The 18819-nt window shown below is 38.5% G+C and overlaps 1 long non-coding RNA gene across 1 annotated transcript in view; it reads right to left on the reverse strand.

The window, feature by feature from the left end:
- The window catches only part of LOC131412169 (uncharacterized), a 65520-nt gene extending 47398 nt beyond the window's left edge, over positions 1–18122 (reverse strand). The window contains exon 1 of the long non-coding RNA XR_009221713.1: positions 17943–18122. This is a non-coding gene — a long non-coding RNA (uncharacterized LOC131412169). The remainder of the gene's footprint in view (positions 1–17942) is intronic.
- Positions 18123–18819: the final 697 nt, after the last annotated feature.

Here is an 18819-nt window from a genome sequence, read left to right on the forward strand (position 1 = left end):
ATGTCATCATTGAATATAATGATGTGTATCTGTATAAACACCTACACACACACATACACACACACACAAACACACACTATAAGGTCATCCCTGTTCAAAGGACTTAGTGATAAATGAAGCAAAGGACAAAATCCCTACTCTTAAGAAACTTACAGTCTACATATGAAAACATACAAAAAACACAAATATGGTATGAAGTCTAGGTAAACAGAGTCAAAGGAGTAGAATGCGTTCTAAAAACAATTTTATCCGTAACTACACATCAGGTAAGTCAGGGAAGCCTTCATTGAGAAGGGCCATTAAACCTAATCTGTCGACATCATTAAGTATCTCATGTGCACCTTCCATGTTTCAGGCCTCAAGGACGTAAAGAACAAGGAATGCGGGGCCTGTATGCCAGGACAAAATTAAAGCCCCAAGGAGACAGAGAGACGCACAATTGTTTATAGTGCAGCCTTCACAGTCAGACTGTCCAGATTCAATTCTTTGCTGTTCCACTTACTAGCAATGTGACTTTGGGAAAGTTTCTCATCTGTAAAATGGGGATAATTAACAATCATAGGGTTATTTTTTTATTTAAATGAGATAATATGGTTAAATCTCTTAGTATACTTATCGACTTGTACTGAGTGGCAATAAATGATACTATTCATTTATTAAAATGAAGCATATAGTCTAATAGAGGTCCTCTCATCATCTTCTTCCAGGGCAGGATAACTACAGTTACCTGCAAGATAACAGATCCAGTAGAATGGATAAGTTCTTCTAGCCAGTGGATATTGCTACTAAGGGATATTAAGCCTTGTAACTGAACCCCTATAATGACCAAGAAAATAAATATATCTTAGAAATAGATTTGATTGACCTAAATGCTTAATTGTCTCTCTTATGTCAATGTGCAGCACACAGCATGAATTAAGGCTATCCTGAGCCCAAAGACACAGAAATAAGGAAGATGGGTAGTGCATTTATGATCTAGCCATTTGCCCTAATGCTTTCAGTCTTCCTGACTCTTGTCTAAGGCTGAGGCTTCCACTCCTTACTCCTACAAACGCATCATTTTATACTGCATTGTTCACACTCAGTAATTGAGGGCTTCCTAAGACTTCTGTCAAATTTTTTTTAGTACTTTGCACAGTACTAAAATCCTCTTGCAAAGTGTTCTACATATTTGGAGATAAGTCATGCTGTTAATATTCGAGGACAGAGAGCATTGGTTCTTTCTGAGGATCTCCAAATATGGTTACAGATAAAATACAGAGATGGCAGAATCCACGAATTCACCTTGGGAGGCTTCTTCACCTAAAAGAAAGATGAAAAAGTAGACTCAACTCAACTCAACTCTATGGAGGAAAGACTGACATGTGGACACCATGAAGCAGAGGCCAGATCAGAACTATTGAGGTGGGGAAAGTGGTGAGTGGTTCCAGAGGTTAAAGCAGGAGCTAGAATTATATTGGCTTCTACCTTTAGTCCAAGCTGAACTAGGTGAGGGAGGTGGAGAAAAGTCCTTGGGGGAATGTTTCCATGAGGGTGCTTCCCTCCTCCCTTTTCCTAAAGGAAGCTCTTTGGAAACCAATGGCTGAAAATTTACCCTTTGTGCAAAGTGTAAATCAGAGTCATATTTCTGTTTCCAGAAATAAATGAAAACAAAATAAACCTGATGGACTCAAACAGGTAAAGTCTGCCCACAAAACGACTCTGGGGTTTGTTGGAAAATCAGTGCCCATAAGATCGGTTTCATTAGAGGGTAAGGGATGGCAGATCACCTTTCCACATCAGCCCTCAGGCCTGGTCTGTAGCAGCTTCACTTTCAGTGGATTAGTTGCAGCCTTCTGAAGAAGGACGACTTCAGCAAGGAGGCTGCTGTCCCTAGGGCTGAGTGCTATCTATGGCCATATCAGGGAGCCTGTAAACTTCCAAGCCAGGAATAAACTCTCCAGTTGTCCAGGTTCACACCGTGATTGTCTTTGTGTTCTCTGGTAATACAGATAAGGAACAGGCAGGTCACACCACAACTAGCTACATTTTGACTTTCTAAAGATAAAAAGACAATGCTACCCATGATTGGGGCAGAAAGGGGCACAGGGACAGAATGATGTAGTAAGGAGTAGAGTCTGGAGTCAGCCTCCCCGGGTTCAAATCCCAGTGACAGCATTTACTAACTGTGTGACCTTGAGAAGTTATTTAATCTTCTCCATGCCTCCGTATCATCTGCAAAATTCAGTAGCAATTCCATAGGGTTATTGTGAGGAATAAATATTAATATATGAAAAGCACTCAGAATAATATTTGGCACATAACAAAAGGTTATCATTATTATCAAGAAAATTGCTCATATTTTTTTCTAATTTGGACCATGGGAAAATGAGAACTAGGTCCTCCCATGCAGGCCTTTGGATAATACCCCCATCATGACTTCCTTGTGGAAAGGAAAAATAGCTTTGTAGGAGGCAACTCCTTTCTCAATGTCTCCTGCTCATTCCAGGGCCCTGAATCCATATTACAGAGATATGCATGGAAACCAAGAAGGTAAGCTATGTGCATTCTCAGTGAAAACCCCACGTCGCCAGGAGCTCCCCACCTAGAGCACTGTTGACAGAAGCAGAGGCAGAGTCAGTTCTTTTGCTCATTAGCCATGTAGGAGCCATCCTTCGGGCCTCCTATGACTGCGACAGTTCTGTAACACTTTTTGACAAGTCTGTGCCTAGAACCTGATCTGTGTGCAACTTAGCCTGGACTCCCTCAAGAGGGAAGGATATGTTCCTCCAATCAAACCTACCAATTTGCTTAGGAAAAATGTCCCATCTACAGAAAACAATTGGCAATCCCCCTGATGTCCTGCTGGGTTGATTCTCTCTCTTAGGAGAGCATAGAAACAAGAGCACAGGGTTTCCTGCCAGAGATAAAGGTTCCTGCCTCCAGCCCTGGAGAAAAACGGAGACCACTGAGCCCTCTGGTCCATGATAGGGGCCCTATGGCTTCCTAGTGAGCACCCAGGTGTCACTAACACCTTCCCTTGCTCTGCAGAGATCCATCAATTCCTCCTGCTGCATCTGCTTTCTTTGCCCAAACCTTGCTTTTAAGGATGGCTCAAATACCTCCAATCCAGTTACCTAGGATACCTGAAGGGGACTGCAGTACTGGTTCACTTTAAAACCAAAGGTATCATTTTCTGAACATTGTTTTATATATCACGATGCTGTAGAAAACGCACTGGTTTTGAAGTCAGGAGAATCGAGTTAGGCATGATTGCCTCTACCACTAACTCGCTGTGTGACTTTTGGCATCTTCCTTCAACTCTGGGATAAATGAGTCATCTCTTGAGTAAGATGAAGATAAATATGGCAGGTGCTTCCCAGCTCCATGGTTCTCTGATAAAGAGAGGCTGTAATGACCTCCACTAAAGCAGAAAGCAATGAGATATATTAGCAGAGAATCTGCAGTTTCCAAAACTGTGTCTAAGGTATTTCACAGTCAGAGGTCATTGGTGGACAAGTTAACTCTATGACAAATCTGTGATACTTGACAATTGAAGACAATTACAGGTAAAAGAATCTATACAGTTACCAAAAGAAAAGAAAAAGGGAGACTAACAGTATATCCATACACTTTAAAAGTATCCACTTTTGTTATGAGAAATGTATAAAAATCATTTTCCATTGGCCTCTGTCATATAATAATAACTCAATTATGAAAAAAAATCTTAAGGAAGTTTTTACGACAAGCTGAGCACTGGAAATATGAACTTCTGATATATTTAACTTTGTCGCCATTTCTGAATCTTCCCTAATAAAGACTCCTTTCTACCTCTCCCTAGAAATGATCACATATCTGGGGCTCTTTTCATCTATTAGCATGTACTGGTGGACTATGATGTTACATTTACTAAAATTTTCCATTGACAGACAGGTGCTGAACTCCAAACACAATATCAAGCTGGGTGACACAGAGCAGTCTCAGCTTCATTAACACAGTACATTTGACTTTGGATTACCAAGTGTCTGCAGAAAAGGGAAGGCCGCAAATGGAAGCCTTCAAGGGCATCCACAAAGGAGTCATATATCAACATTCCCTTTCTTGAATCGTCACTCAGTGGATTTTGTACATTACTATCAATTGTATACCGTGTATTATTTTTAAATAGGTCATTTGAATCTTTACAGTTATGTATCTTCAGCACCTAAACTTAGATCTGGGCAATCCAGAGCTGTGTAACTGTGTGACAATGAGTGATTATAAAACACATTCATATTTTAAATTTTGCCCTTTGTTCTCAACACTTTATTGGAAAAAAAGCAAATCTTAGTTCTCAAGCAAGGAATATATAGTTGCTGAATGATGGATGGAATGCTGCCATCTCTTGGTAATCTAGCACAGAGGAAAACAGTTTCCAGAAAAGCGATTTTGCATTCTTATTGGCTGAAGGCAATGCAGTTAAGAAGCATAATTCTACTCTTCTGGTGTCAGAACAATCTATAATTGCTGTTATTATTTTTAGCATTTAATGCTTACAGTGCATACTGAAGCTATTCCCTGACAATAATACCATATTAAAAAGAATCCATCACATGGTTTCACTGGCTTAGCTTTCACGAAGGAAAGTCTAAATTAGGTTGGCCCAGCACCTCCTTTCACACCTCTGATTTTTTGGATCTGTACTGAGTCTTCACTCAGTCAAGTTCACAAGCTATGCATGACCTCTTTGAGTTCTGTGCATCACCTAAGTGTTCTCTCTTTCAACATACATACCAGACAGAGAGACAAGAAAATGACTCGTGCCTCAGATTGGCTTTTAGCAGAATGGAAAAGCTGGGATTCAGAAACATGTGGCTCTGCCACATACTGGTCCCACAACTTTGGCCAAGCAAGTCACATCTCCTCAGTTTTTGCATCTGCAAAGTGGAGAAAGCAATCTATTCTACCTCCCTCACCATGTTACTATAAGGATCAAATAGAATTGCAAATGTGAAAATGTTTTGCAAGGAGCAAAGCACTGTACTTAGGTCAAGGATAATCAGAGAGGGAATGGCATTGTTCTTGCTCTTCAAGGAAGATGTATTAATAAATATAAATAACTTGTATTTGGCTTTGTTCACATTTGATTACTATTTTTCTCAGAGTTGAGCATCTGATGATACCAATAAAACAATGTAAACAAGCCAGTAGACTTATGGAGGTGGCATTATCTTTCGTAAGCTGTCAAGTCAGGCAAAGTTGTCGAAGCATCATATCAACACATGACCCTACAGTATAATTTTGGCCACTCAGAGGCATAGCATATTGAGCATAGCCTAGAAGATATGGGAAAAAATCCTGCCTCACTGTCATTGTATTATATCTACAATCTACCTTCTACAGCAGTTGTCGCTCTATTACAGTTACTTGTTCACATCTGTCTTTTCCCAAAGACTGGGATCTTCCTTAGTTTACTAATATGTGCCTCAGCAGAGCTTAACACTGTACCTGGGGCTGTATTTGTTCCATAAATATTTATTTGATTGTTAAATTTAAGTTCATTAAGTATTATTAACCATGTGCCCTATTCTGGGTGCCAAAGAGTGAAGAGGAGTGAGTTAGTTTCTAAGTGGTCTGCATGTTAGAAAAATCGTGCCCATTTTTGGAAGAAGTGGAATTTTGGGAAGAGAAAATAAATTGAGAATGTCACAAAGCAGTATGTTGTTTGTGTTTTTCTAAAGTCTGAAAATATTTTGATGGGAAATAGAAAAATCATGTTTTTTGGGGGGCAATAGGTGAGTTGAGGGTAGAGGGAAGATTCTGTGCTTCATATAAGCCAATACAAAGGAAAGCTGCTGCTAGTACAGACATTGAGACATTGGATTGTACCAGGAAGAGTATAATACTCATAATGACAAGTTTAATAGGTTCACTCTAATCTGTATATTTATACATCTGAAGTATTGTATTAAGTTATGAGCTGTTCATATAGAGGACCTTGGCAAACCTTCCAGAGAATGGCAACAAACATAAAGAAGATTCTGGGGGAAAATGACAAGTAACAACAAGGAAAAAAATTAAGTAGGGGTACAGAAGAGAAAACAGAACTTTCAAGAGATATGTCAACTATACTCAGATATTAGAAAACTTGTTGAGATTTGATGCATAAATCCAAAAGATAAGAATTAATGTCATTGGAAAGGAATTACAAGGATGTATCTTCTCAATCTAAAACAAAATAAAATAACAGCAACCAATACGTTCTAATGGAACTCTCAAATGGTGCAATGAGCTGTCCAAGGTGGAGATGAGCTTCTTGCCCCAGACGTGTTTTAGCACAGGACACAGGAAGATGGGGGTCACCAGCAAGATGTTGACAAGTGATTTCTTCATGGGGTAATGGTCCTAAGTGAAATAATAAATTCTCACCATTTCAAAATAAATATACACTATGATATAGTATTTTTCAATTACATGTTTATGAATACCATGGGGAAGATGTGCCCGGGCTTGAGACAGAAATGGAGAAAGCAGAACCCTCATCAGTGGAAGAAGAAAGCAAATTTGCAAATTTTGACAGAATTCCTAGAAATGAGTCATAGGTAGCTGCTGCAGGATCAGCATTTATGTATTAGCTCTATGTTGTAACATTTAACTAGGTGCCGTATGTAATCCATAGGTAGAGAGGTCGCCTTACATATAATCACTAAATGCAGTCCTTCATCAAGGTGAGTTTGTCTTATATTTAGATAAAATGATTATAAGTGTTTGCTTTTGAGATTGTAACATCCTCTGTACCAGCTCTCCTGCCTAGTACATAATTAACCTGTCAACCCACCCTGCAGTAATAAGTGTGATAGACAGGAAATATATTAGGAAGGAACTTTTGCATGATGTGCTTTCAAGCCCTCCTTTATCCTTCAACTATCTTTCCTTTTAATTAGCACTTGGGTAACAGCGTACCATAATGAATTACCATATTACTGTTATCAATAAAAATTATTTTGGGTCTAAAGTAGTCATTAAGATGAAATGTGTAAGACCTGTTCTGGTTAGTTTGTAGGGAGATATCAGTTGGAAATTAAGTCTTTATTTTGTATATTAATTTTAAAAGATTCAGAGGATTCTCAGATTTATAAATACATGTTTACTAAACATAAAGATGTGAATGTATAGGAGATATAGGAAAGGGAATAATGAATGCATCTGGCTGAATACAGCACTGATAGAGTAAAGAAGACATTTTTGTTAAAGATGGCATATTGAGCAAACACATTTATCTCTGCTACCTCTCTAGAAACCTGACTAAAACAACAGCGAGAGGACTATTTACATCCCAAATACACAAGAAATGGGAGAAAAGATGATAATAACCAAATGCTGCAGGCAAGAAAGCAAAAGAATGTGTGAATGTAGCTTATCAAATGTGAGTATATTGAACACTCAACTGGTAGTAGAGAGAGCAGAGGAGTAACCCAATTTACTCCCACAATAAGTCTCCTGTAGGCTTAAGAATTGCCAATATCAGCTATCTAGAGCAGTGGAAATGAAGATGAAACTAAGAAGAAAAAGATTAGGTAAAAGATTATTTAAGAAGCTAGATTGGAGTTTCCCTTCTCCACTTGGATCAGCTGGGCAACTTTCCTCCCACATCCCCCTGGTGAATTGGAGGTGGAGGTGTCATCCCTGGATAGGGTAACAGACTAGACACTGTTGAGAGCAGAGAGATAATATGATACTCTTCTCCCACAAGGCTGTAAGAGTGTTGGCAGCCAGAATTATACAATCCAGGCAGAAAATCTACAGTCCAAGAGAAAAAATTTAAAGCTCCCAGTGAAAAGCCTCACCAGTTCCACCTATAATAAAACCTACCAACATACACAACTGATTAGCATCTAACAGGCTTTTTGCATCATCCTCTTAAATGAGCAGGTACTAAAAGCATCACAAGAAATCCAAGGAAAACACCACACAAAGACAAAGAACAAAACAAACAGTAAGAATATCTTGGACGAAACAAGTAATCATCCAGGAAAGGATAACTTAAAAAAAAAAAAAAACTGGTCTAATCATATCCTCAGTGAAAGAAAATATTGCATCCTAAAAACTGTAACAGAGTATTATACAAAGAAGATAATCATAGGACAAGCAATTTCTAGAAATGAATACAAGAAGGCAAAAACTAAAAGCTGAATAAATGAATTGAACCATATAGTTGTGAATAACTATAGATATCTTCCAGAAAGTAGAAGAGAGGATGGGGATCAGAGAATGGAAGTGAAAACAAAAACAAAAACAAAATTGAGATTACTGTTAGTTCAAGAGATTTCACATATAAATGATAAAAATAAAGAAGAAAATAATTCAAAAAAGCTTCCCAGATACGATTATGTGAGTTCCCAGAATGAACAGTGTCATCAAGGTCCTGCAAAATGGATAAAATATACTACAAGTCACATCATGAAATTTTTTGAACAGCAGAATAAAAAGAAAAATCTAAAAATTGAAAAGATAAAAGAAAAAAATGCAAGCTACTTCAAAGGATAGAGAATGAGAAAGGCTTCAGATTTCTCAAAAGCAATACTTGAATTTAGAAGAAAAAGGAATAATACTTTTAAAATTTTGAGGAAAAATTATCTCCAATTTTCAATTCTTGACTCAGCCAAACTCTCGCTTAAGTATGAGTATAAATAAAAGCATTTTGAGACATGCAATGTCATAGAAAATTTGCCTTCCATGTACCCTTTCTCAGGAAAGTGCTAGAAGAAGTATTATACCAAAATAAGGAAGTAAACCAGGAAATAAAAAGACATGGGATCTAGGAATCAAGAGAGATAAAGGAAATCTCCAACTTAATAATAAAAGGAGATACTAGAATAAAAGTAGCATGGTAATCCTAGAGACAAACCAGTTCAGATTGGAGCAGGTCAGAAAGACTGAAAAAACAGATTCTTCAAGAAGATGAAAGTGATCGAATATATGATGTGCTTTAACACATTGAGAAGAGATTTATACATCAGAGGTAAGAATTCAGGAATGAATTAGTGGTCAGACCATGGAACACTAAACATACAAAAGATTTTAAGACTATTCTTAATTCCTGGGAAACCAAGAGGTTTTGCAAGAAAGAAAAAGTAGTCATGGTATGGTCTATGGCTTAATTGAGAATGACATTGACACAGTCATAGTGATGCAATGTCTTAATTCTGATCTAACTAAAATTATGTCATAATTATCATGTGAGGATGGGGAATGGGAAGTGAATATGTGGAAGGTGAGTGGCAAAAAACTTAGCACTTTTCCATAGTGAGAAGTCAACAGATAATGCTTTAAATGGAAAAATCACTAAGCGTCCATGTAAGTGTAATATTAAGAAACACGAAGATAGATATCAAAAGAAATAAAAAATATCTGAAAGTTTACATTTTCTGGAACAGCAATTAAATGGAGGTGGAAAGACAATCACATTTTTCGTAATTAGTCTTGTAGAATTTGCGTCTTTAAACTATGTGCTATGTGGGGAAAAAAAAAAGTTATTGCGTGGCTATAAAGTTCAGACTCACAGCTACATGTTCTCTTTTTAGAAGCCTGAAGCTAGCCTCAGGGACAGAAAGACCATGTTAGAAGATACCAATAAAGATAACATCTTCTGTTGAGCTATTTTGAGGACGCAAAGCCTCCGGGAGAGACTGAAAGTAACCAGAGGAAGTAGCAGAATTAAGAAGGAATGCTTAAATCCCACTCCTCATTTTTGCAGAGTGAGAAATGTTCTCATTTTCTACTGCCCACGAGAGAAAAGCATGGAAACACTCTCTGCTTTCTTCCACGACCTCTGGTGAAATTAGGAGAAGGCACTGAGTATATGAGGCTCAATTACTTCTGGGGGTGCTTCTTCTTTCGGCATGGATTTCCCTCAGAATATAGGTGTCCTCTGCTTGTCCGGGGGTACACAATCCAGGCAATATCTGGCCCGACTCTGTAGAGGGAGGCCTGCAGTTTGGGGATGTATTCAATTCCAGAGAGGAGGTATGTTGTGTAGGGTGATTACAGAATGAAATAAATACACATTCTCCAATTCACCTTTATCAGTAATAAAACTGATATTTTAACTGTATGTGTGTGGTTCCTATATCTCATTTCTCAACTGGCTTCAAACTCAGGAAAAAAATGAAGACGTGTTTTTATTGGATCCCCCTCAAAACCCAAGAGACGTTATTGCCTTCCTGGATACTGAGAGCTCCTTGACAAGTGATGCCACTGGTCATGACGAGCGTAGTGGATGCTGTGATGTGCTACCCAGTGCTCCTTTCAGAATGAAGAACTTGGTTCCCAGCTACTGGGAGTTCTGCTCGCAAACAGCCTTCTTCATGAATTGCCTCGCTAAAGAGAGTGGCCTTACACAAAGACACATCGCTTCCCCAAGGTAAACTACATCCATTGACTGGTTAACATAGGGGTGTCAAGGCCCAGCCCTTCATCCTAACTCTGGACAACTCCAAAGGGCTGTCTCAGAATTGGAGCTCTCTATGAGGTCAGCAGAAATCTGGATTGAAACAGTATCACAACATAACTTCTCCCTCTGGCAAATCCAGCTTCCTTCCCAATCCTGCCCTATTCTGCTTCCTTCAACAAGAGTTGATTTCAACAGCACTCCATAGTAAACTTCCTGAAAACTTCTCTCCATTTCAGAATTGGATTCCCAGGAAATTCAGCTTTCAAGAGTGAGTAATATGTAATTATATAGCTAAATCCTCATAGGCCATTGAGGATTATAACACTTAACACTTAGTGTTTACTATGTGGCAGTTATTCTGTTTGTTAGTCATTTTATATGTATCAACTCTTTTATGTGTGTGTGCAATAACAACACTATTGGTAGGTATTATTATCATGTCCAGGATGAGGACGGTAAATTTCAGAGAGGTTAAGTAACTTACAAGTAGCAGAGCTGATATATTAATCAAGTTAACCTATCTACAACAACTATGCTCCTAACCTTCTCGCTAGAGCTCTCAAAGAAAATATTTACAGCCAATTTCCACAACCTTGGCCCCTTAAGATTGTGAGAATTTTGTCAAAGTGGAGCTGTCTTAGGTAAAATGTTCTCCGCTAAGTATATCTTGCGTGAGCAAGTAAACAGTTTGGACCTCAGAAGCAGAATCCCAAGTCTACCGCTGTCTTTTTTATGTGAACTAAGGGAAGTTAATTTTTTGAGACTTTATTTCCTCAGTTATTAGCGTGGGATAGTTGGGTTGTTCTATGAATTAATTATAGAAACATGACAAAAAATAGTCATAAGTGAGGAAAAAAGTCTTTCCTCTCCTCCAATTTCTATAGACCATTTTTTTTGTTTTTTTTTTACTACAGTTATCCATGGTGCTGTTCTTCAAAACTAGCTCTTTCTGAAGGAATCTATGCTTTTCATCCCCACTCAGGCGCTTAGTGAGCTCTCCATGGTACTGGCTGCAGTCCTGCTCAAAGAAAATCAAGTACAGCCTACTGGAACTAAAAGCAATTATAGAGACGGTCTCTTCCAATATCTGAAGTAATTTTGGCCTTTCAATGACTCGAGAGATACAGAATATCTCAGATTCTTGATAGAAAAGTATAACTAACTTTTATAAATCTGTTTAGCTCAGCATTCTTAGGTATTGTTTGGAGTGGGGGTAGGACATTCTATCTGCATTTATAGATGATACTCCACACCACTCTCTACTACTCCACCTCAGTTATACCAATGATAATTTTGAAACATAGTACAGTATTTTGACACAAACCCATCAGACTCTCATCCACATCTTAATCCTTCCTCCTGTACAGACAGTTTGAGTGTACTTGGTCTCTGATCTTTTTTCCTGTTTGTATTGCAAAAAAAAAAAAAAAATAGAAATCATGTTGTTGCTTATGCTACTCACTATACTACTCCGTTCTTTATCTCCTCTTCCTTCTTACCTTTTCAAATTCCAACTTTTTCCTAGCTACTACCAATATTCCTTATGGTACAGTTGGGCAAACAGGTTCCTGGAAGGGATGTGACAAGTTAGTAGACTCAATAGCTGTCTGAATAAGACTTACCTATTTTTTTTGAGTCTGTCACTGTGTAGAACAGCAATATTTTATATTGCATGAGGCAAATCTATAATTTTAGGTTTTCTAATAACCTCACTAAAATGTAAAGAGAAACAGGTAAAAATAATTTTAATAATTTATTTTTTAGCCCTAAATATCCAAAATACTGCCATTCCAACATGCAACCCATATAAAAATTAATAATAAGATGTTTCATATGCTTTTTTCATACTAAATCTTTGAAAACTGTTATGTATTTTACAGTTACAGATACACACATTTGGACCAGATACATTTCAAGTGCTGAATGGCACATGTAGCTAGTGGCTACTGTATTGGAAAGGGCAGTATAAAGTCTAGACTAAGAACATAACTGAGCTTTTTCTCTATAGAAATCTGCCAATTACATGAGGTCCACTGCCTGTGCTGAACACACTAATAACGCAAAATTTCCAATAACTCCACTAGTCCTGACCTTTCTGTCTCACCATACAAGCCTAAGTTCATCTTTGTTCCAACCCAACCTTGACTCTCTAACCTTAGGAGTGTTTTCCATTAACCCAGTCCTGCAACCTGCAGCCTAAAATAACCTGGTTCAAGAGGCAGGAATTGTACATACAATCCAAAGAGAAAATAAATCAGCCAGTCATACAGCAGAGTGAAGCACATAGAACACGGCTGAACACCCCATTTCAATCTTGGGTTTACCCTCTTAGAAGTTGTCCGACTCTCAAAAGTTGCCTGAATCCTGTTTACTATCTTAGAATGGCAACTTAGGTGGTGCTTCCTTCCCTAGAAACTGTGTGATTACCTACCCTCCCGTGCCACTTCTCAAATAACTGCCAAAACCTAAAAGGAGAACTCAGATGGCCCCCAGGCTTTAGAATTTCAGACAGGGAGAACAGCAAAAGTATCTCTCTTCAATCGTTATTTTTTTTTTTTTTTTTTTTGTGAGGAGATCAGCCCTGTGCTAACATCCGCCAATCCTCCTCTTTTTTTTGCTGAGGAAGACGGCCCTGGGCTAACATCTGTGCCCATCTTCCTCCACTTTATATGGGACGCCGCCACAGCATGGCTTGCCAAGCAGTGTGTCGGTGCGCGCCCGGGATCCGAATCAGCGAACCCCGGGCCGCCGCAGCGGAGCGCGCGCACCCAACCACTTGCGCCACCGGGCCGGCCCCTTCAATGGTTATTTTGTTTGCAGAAAATAAACAAAACTCATGAGTAAACAAAGTTTCCAGGCTCCTTCTTTTCATACTTCCTAAAATGGTAAAAATTTCCTGTGTGTGCGTGTGTATCTGAGTATGTTTGTCTGAATGTACCTTTGCATTTTATGATATATCCTTCTCCATGGAGCTCAGAGATGAGCTGAATCTATTCATTTTGTATGCATTTCATTGGGATTGCAGAAGTAGTACTTTTTTCCTACCAGGTTCAACATAAAATTCGGAAATGCAGATTTATGGGGTGATGATATTTTCCCAGTATTATTAGGAAATTATCTATTTTATATAAATGACTGTTCCAGATAATTTAAGTGCAATTTGATTTGTTTTGTTTCATGGCACTATGTCATGTGATGTAAGACTTGACAGCAACCCTATGAATTATCCCCATTTCACATATGAGGAAATAGAGACAAGGAAGGTGAAACAAATTTGGATTTGGAACTGCTACATATGCATTGTGTTACCATAGACTTTAACCATTATACTGCATTTTCTATATGCTAAAACCTTCACTGTTCTACTCTTCGAGGAACCTTAAACTTTATTACCACAATAAGTCTCCTCTATTTTGAAGGTAGTGTCATATCTCACCAAAAGGCAGAAAGGCACAGGATTTCTGAAAGCTCTTTTGCTTCTTAGAAATCTATTTAATTTCAACTGCTTTGTGTGGATGGAGTGGTTGGAAATATGACCTATGGACAAGTGAGGCATTTCTTTATGACTTATTCAGAGTGAGAAATGGAACTAAGGCTCAGCACGCTAATTCTTGAATCAGAGGTTAATCACCTTTCTTGTGATGTCAGTTAAAAGGCAAATAAGTAACTCAGTTCAAACAATTTAACAAATATTTCCTGGATTATCATTATCCTCAAGATATTATGTAAATATCTATCTATCACTATATATACATACATGAGTGTGGATTCCTTTGAATATGTATATATTCCTTTGAATACAAAGATGACACAAGCATTCTACTGTGGCATTTTGAGTCCTGCCAGAAAATACCAGGAGCTTTGCTTAGCCAGTCAATCATATTCTGACCACATTCTCCTTATAGTACAGCTTTGGGCCAGTGGTGAGGGCTACAGTGATAGATCATAATAGCTATGGAAAGTTAGATGCTATATCCAAGGGAAATGAACTGAACTTGTACATATAAAATTGTGATTTTTGACTTAATTCCTACCATGGATTCTATGCACCTTGAGTATACATTGTCATAAATAATCAGATGAATCACAAAAACTAAAGAAACTGTTCTTTAGCTTTAAAAGAATGTATATATTTAATCAATCAAAAAGTATTGATTAAGCTCTTAACACTATACGAGGTCTTATATAAGGACTGGGCTTATGAGAAATTGGGAACATGGTCTTCAATGTAATAATAAGTTAAAAATAGAAAGAATTCAAGTTAGGAAAATGAGAATTGAGGTATTTATTTCAAGTTTTCTGCAACACCTGTGCTAGGATCGCTATCATCCCCTTGCCCTTGATGATGGAGGCACTGGCATGGAAGCAAACCTGAAGGAGAAGCCACAGCCCTGAAGGCTCCCAACCACCAGCCTGCAGGCGTGAGGAACAGGATACCCTGGGCTTCTCTGAAAATGGAGCCCACATGACTTTGGCTTTGTATACATGGACCACTGACCTCTCACCGCCTTTAAAATGTCCTGAGGAATATGTAAGAGATTAAAAAAAATACAACATCCAACCACAGATATACATGCAGAATGAAACCCTGATCAGTGATCTGCTGATAAGACCACTTTCTTTTCTAAAGTTCATCCCAGGTACATTCCTTCCTGCGTGGTGTAGATTAAAGATGGCCACAATTTATTTCATTTCAGTTGACTTTTTTGCCTCTGCTCATGCAAAAAATGTGGTCTATTTCCCTTTGCCTTGAATCTTAGCTGGTCCAGTGATTCCCTTTGACCAATAAGATGCAGCAGAAGTGAAACTGTGTAATTTTCTGAGGTCACATCTTAAAGAGATCCTCGACTTCCACTTTCTCATGTTTGGAATTCTACTCTTGGATCCCAGCCACCATGCTGTGTGGAGCTTAAGCCACATACAGAGACTACGAGAAGGAGAACCAAGGAGCTCTGGCTGACAGCCCCGCTGAGCTTGACCCAACAACCGGTACCAACTGCCAGCTACGTGATTGAGCCATCTTGGATGTTACAGCCTAGTTCCGCCTTCAGAACACTGCAGCTCCACCCAATAACATTTACAGTAGAAGAACTGCCTAGCTGAGACCAGTCAGGGACAGAATTATGAGAGATTATAAATGGTCATTGCTTTGGGCCATTAAGTTTGGGGAGTGGTTTGTTATATAGTAATAAATAACCAAAGCACTCCCCATTCTTTATTCAGCTTTTAGTCTTCATTGGGACCCTTATTATTCTCAGTATTTTGGAAATACACTCCCAAGCGTTTGACACATAATAAAGGCTCAATGAATATCAGCTGAATGTGTGTGTGTATACAATCCACTTCTCTGTACACCAAAAGAAAGTTGCTTTAGATAAGTAACTGGTAACTGCATGTCCTTAGCATTTTTAGATCACTCAGGGGACATCACAATTCTTCCTTGGCCACCACAATACCAATTTAGAGGAGCTGTAGAAAGGAAACATTGCTGCACACATTTTTATATGTTCCTGCTGCTTACATCCCTCACCGGTGTCCCATCTGCCGTCCCTAGGCTCCACATCAATATATGCAGCTGAGTTCCCTGTGGGTTTCCAGTTGTCAGGACTAGGAAAAAGCAGTTACTTTCCTGAAACTAGATTGTATCTATGACCTAAACTCCAGAAATCAAGAAGGAAAGACTGATAATGAGGCTACATTGTCAAAAGACTATAGAGAACTTTGGTCCATTTTACAGGCTTGTTCAATGTGTAAATCATTCCAATGATAATCATAGATAAGGATCTTTCGTTCCCTGCAATTTTGTTTCTCTTCTATTTCAATAGGTCTCAGGTCTTCCCTATACATGTTAAAACCAGAGGCGGTTTTTAAGTTTTCACCACCCCAGGAATACTGAAGACTCTAACTAGGGGGGTCTTTAAATGAACTGTAAATAATATAGCTCACATTTGGACAGTTCCTTATACATTTGAAAGTACTTAGAAAATACTATCTCCTTTGTTTCAGTCTCTTTATGAATAAAATTCTTGCTTTGGGTCTTTTAAGGTTTGCCTTCTAAGGAGGGTAATTGTGTAAGGGCCATTGATCTAGCAGATGTTCGCCTGTTCCTCTCAGATGTTTCTCCAGTCCATTGTCTTTGTTCTCAGCCATTTGTAAAGGCAGGAAATATACAGATGTATTTTATTCTGGGACTTGTAGTAGCTAATCACTTTCCAACAATCATTTTGCAAAAGCAATGGCATCATTGATGCTTTATAATTATGTAAATCCATGAGAGGGGAAGTGCTGCCGTCACTTTCTTCTGCTGTGAAAGCACATGGGGTTGGAGTGGATCTGGGTGTCAAGTAGGCCCAGGTGAGTAACCTGATTAGACAGCATCAACAAACTCCAAAGTCTCTTGTTCTATTTGCAACAGTGGAAGTGAAAACTGCACCTTTGATGCCTTGTCCATGTTTCAGAAATACTACCATCATTATAGAATTAAATCACTGGGAATCCAGTGCTTCAACTAACAGTATAACGTGATTTTACTCACTCCTTGTTGCCAATATCACTCTCCTATAAGCCCTTCCAGGGAGAATTTCTGGCCACTCATACAACTTTTTTTAACCATAAGATACCGCTTTCCACTCTCATCTTCTAAAAGGTGATTATAGTAAAGATAAATGGAGAAGTGAAAGAAAAAAATCACAGAGCAAAGCCCTGGAGAGGAACCTCATCACATCCTAGGGTATTTGCTCTGAGATACAGTCCTGACTTCAAATCTTAGCTCTGACACTTGGTAATTGTCTAAGTTATCTAATCTCTCAATTTCTGCATTTGTAAAATCGAATAGGTATTTAACACGTAGACTTGTTATGAGATAACATGTATAATGCACTTAGCACATACGTGTTCAGAAAATTGTTATCCATCGTACATTCCACAGTTACTGCTTAGGCAACTGGCCAACTCTGTGCCAGGCACTGACGAAGGAGGATAGAAGACGGTTTAGCCATGCAGGGGCATATAGTCTACTTAGGGAGCATGACAGGCATACTGGAAATATTAAGTAGCATGAGAAGCAAACAAGAACACAAGCGAAATGCACATTGAGTGGGAATGTATGTGATCAGAGAAGCCTTTTCAGAGGTGGCAAACTTTGAAGAAAGAGTAGATTTTTAAGAAGTGGTAGAGGGAAAGAGGAAAGAAATCCATGAAAGCAGAGTTGGGTGAGCATGGTTATAGATGAAAGGTCCCACTCTGAACAAAGATCTGGATGTGTCCAATGTGTTCAATGTGTTTGGGAGAAAGTGTACTGACCAGCCTCATATACTGTATGCATCCATTAAATAAATCTCTTGTGCTTCAATGGATCATCGTACTCTTTGCCAACTTCAATGCCCAAACAGGTATAAGTAAACCCAAGTGGTCAACGAGACAAAGAAGCAAGTATTTTAAAAGTAACGGGGTACAAAGGAAAGGGTTAGGAAAGCATGCCATGAGGAAGTCACAGGCAAACATGAAGATGTATAACAGAGGAGGTAATTACCTGGGTGTGGGCATTTTCACCATCAGATGAGGGTCTTGGACCTGAATGAGAAGAATTCTCTTGTGGATGTGCATGAATAAGCGTGAAAACTGTGCATCCTTACATTGGTGTTTGGATCCTGGTCCTGATAATTCCTGTTCTCTTCATTGCCCTAATAAACTTGATGATTGCTTTTGCATTGAATTCTGGTTGGGAGAAATTAGAATGGAATTAACAATTAGATGAAATCACAGGTTTCACAAATATGCTGCTAACAAGATTTATTATATTAGAAATAGCTTCTCATTGTGTTCAAAGGCCAAGCTAGTTTGAGAACAGAATGAGTGTTATCTTTCCATTTCAAGAAGGTTCCAACGGCCAACATTCCTAATACTTGCATGGCCGCATGCCTTCAACTAAAGCACCGCAAAGATTTAGCAACCAAAAGCAAGGCAGTCTTAGCCAAATCATTAAGCACATAATGCCACAACAGAAAATAAAATATTTTAAGGCTAAGGAGAAAAGAACTCTTTTGATGACGGAAGGATCAATTTGAATTTATTTTTAAGTCATTTGGCTGGATGGTGTTTATCAAGAGACTATGGATAACAGCGGATTGGGTTTTGCAGGAAAGCAAGGGTTTCTTGCAGCCAACAGACTCAAGACACACTTTCCTCAATACTATTTTGGACTTTATTCCCCCCATAATCTTTCAAATTTCAATCACTACCCCACCGAGTCTGGGGAGAAATTGATAAAGAAAGTAATATAGCAGACAATCACAAGTGAATTGAATTTGAGCACAATTGAGATGAACTGTAGTGTTTAAAAATAGAATCATTTCAGAAACAGGCTTAAGGGAGAGTGCTTTTCTCTTATGTGTTGCTTAAATATTTGA

The sequence above is a fragment of the Diceros bicornis genome, chromosome 12 (genome assembly GCF_020826845.1).
Source record: "Diceros bicornis minor isolate mBicDic1 chromosome 12, mDicBic1.mat.cur, whole genome shotgun sequence".
Taxonomy (NCBI): domain Eukaryota; kingdom Metazoa; phylum Chordata; class Mammalia; order Perissodactyla; family Rhinocerotidae; genus Diceros; species Diceros bicornis.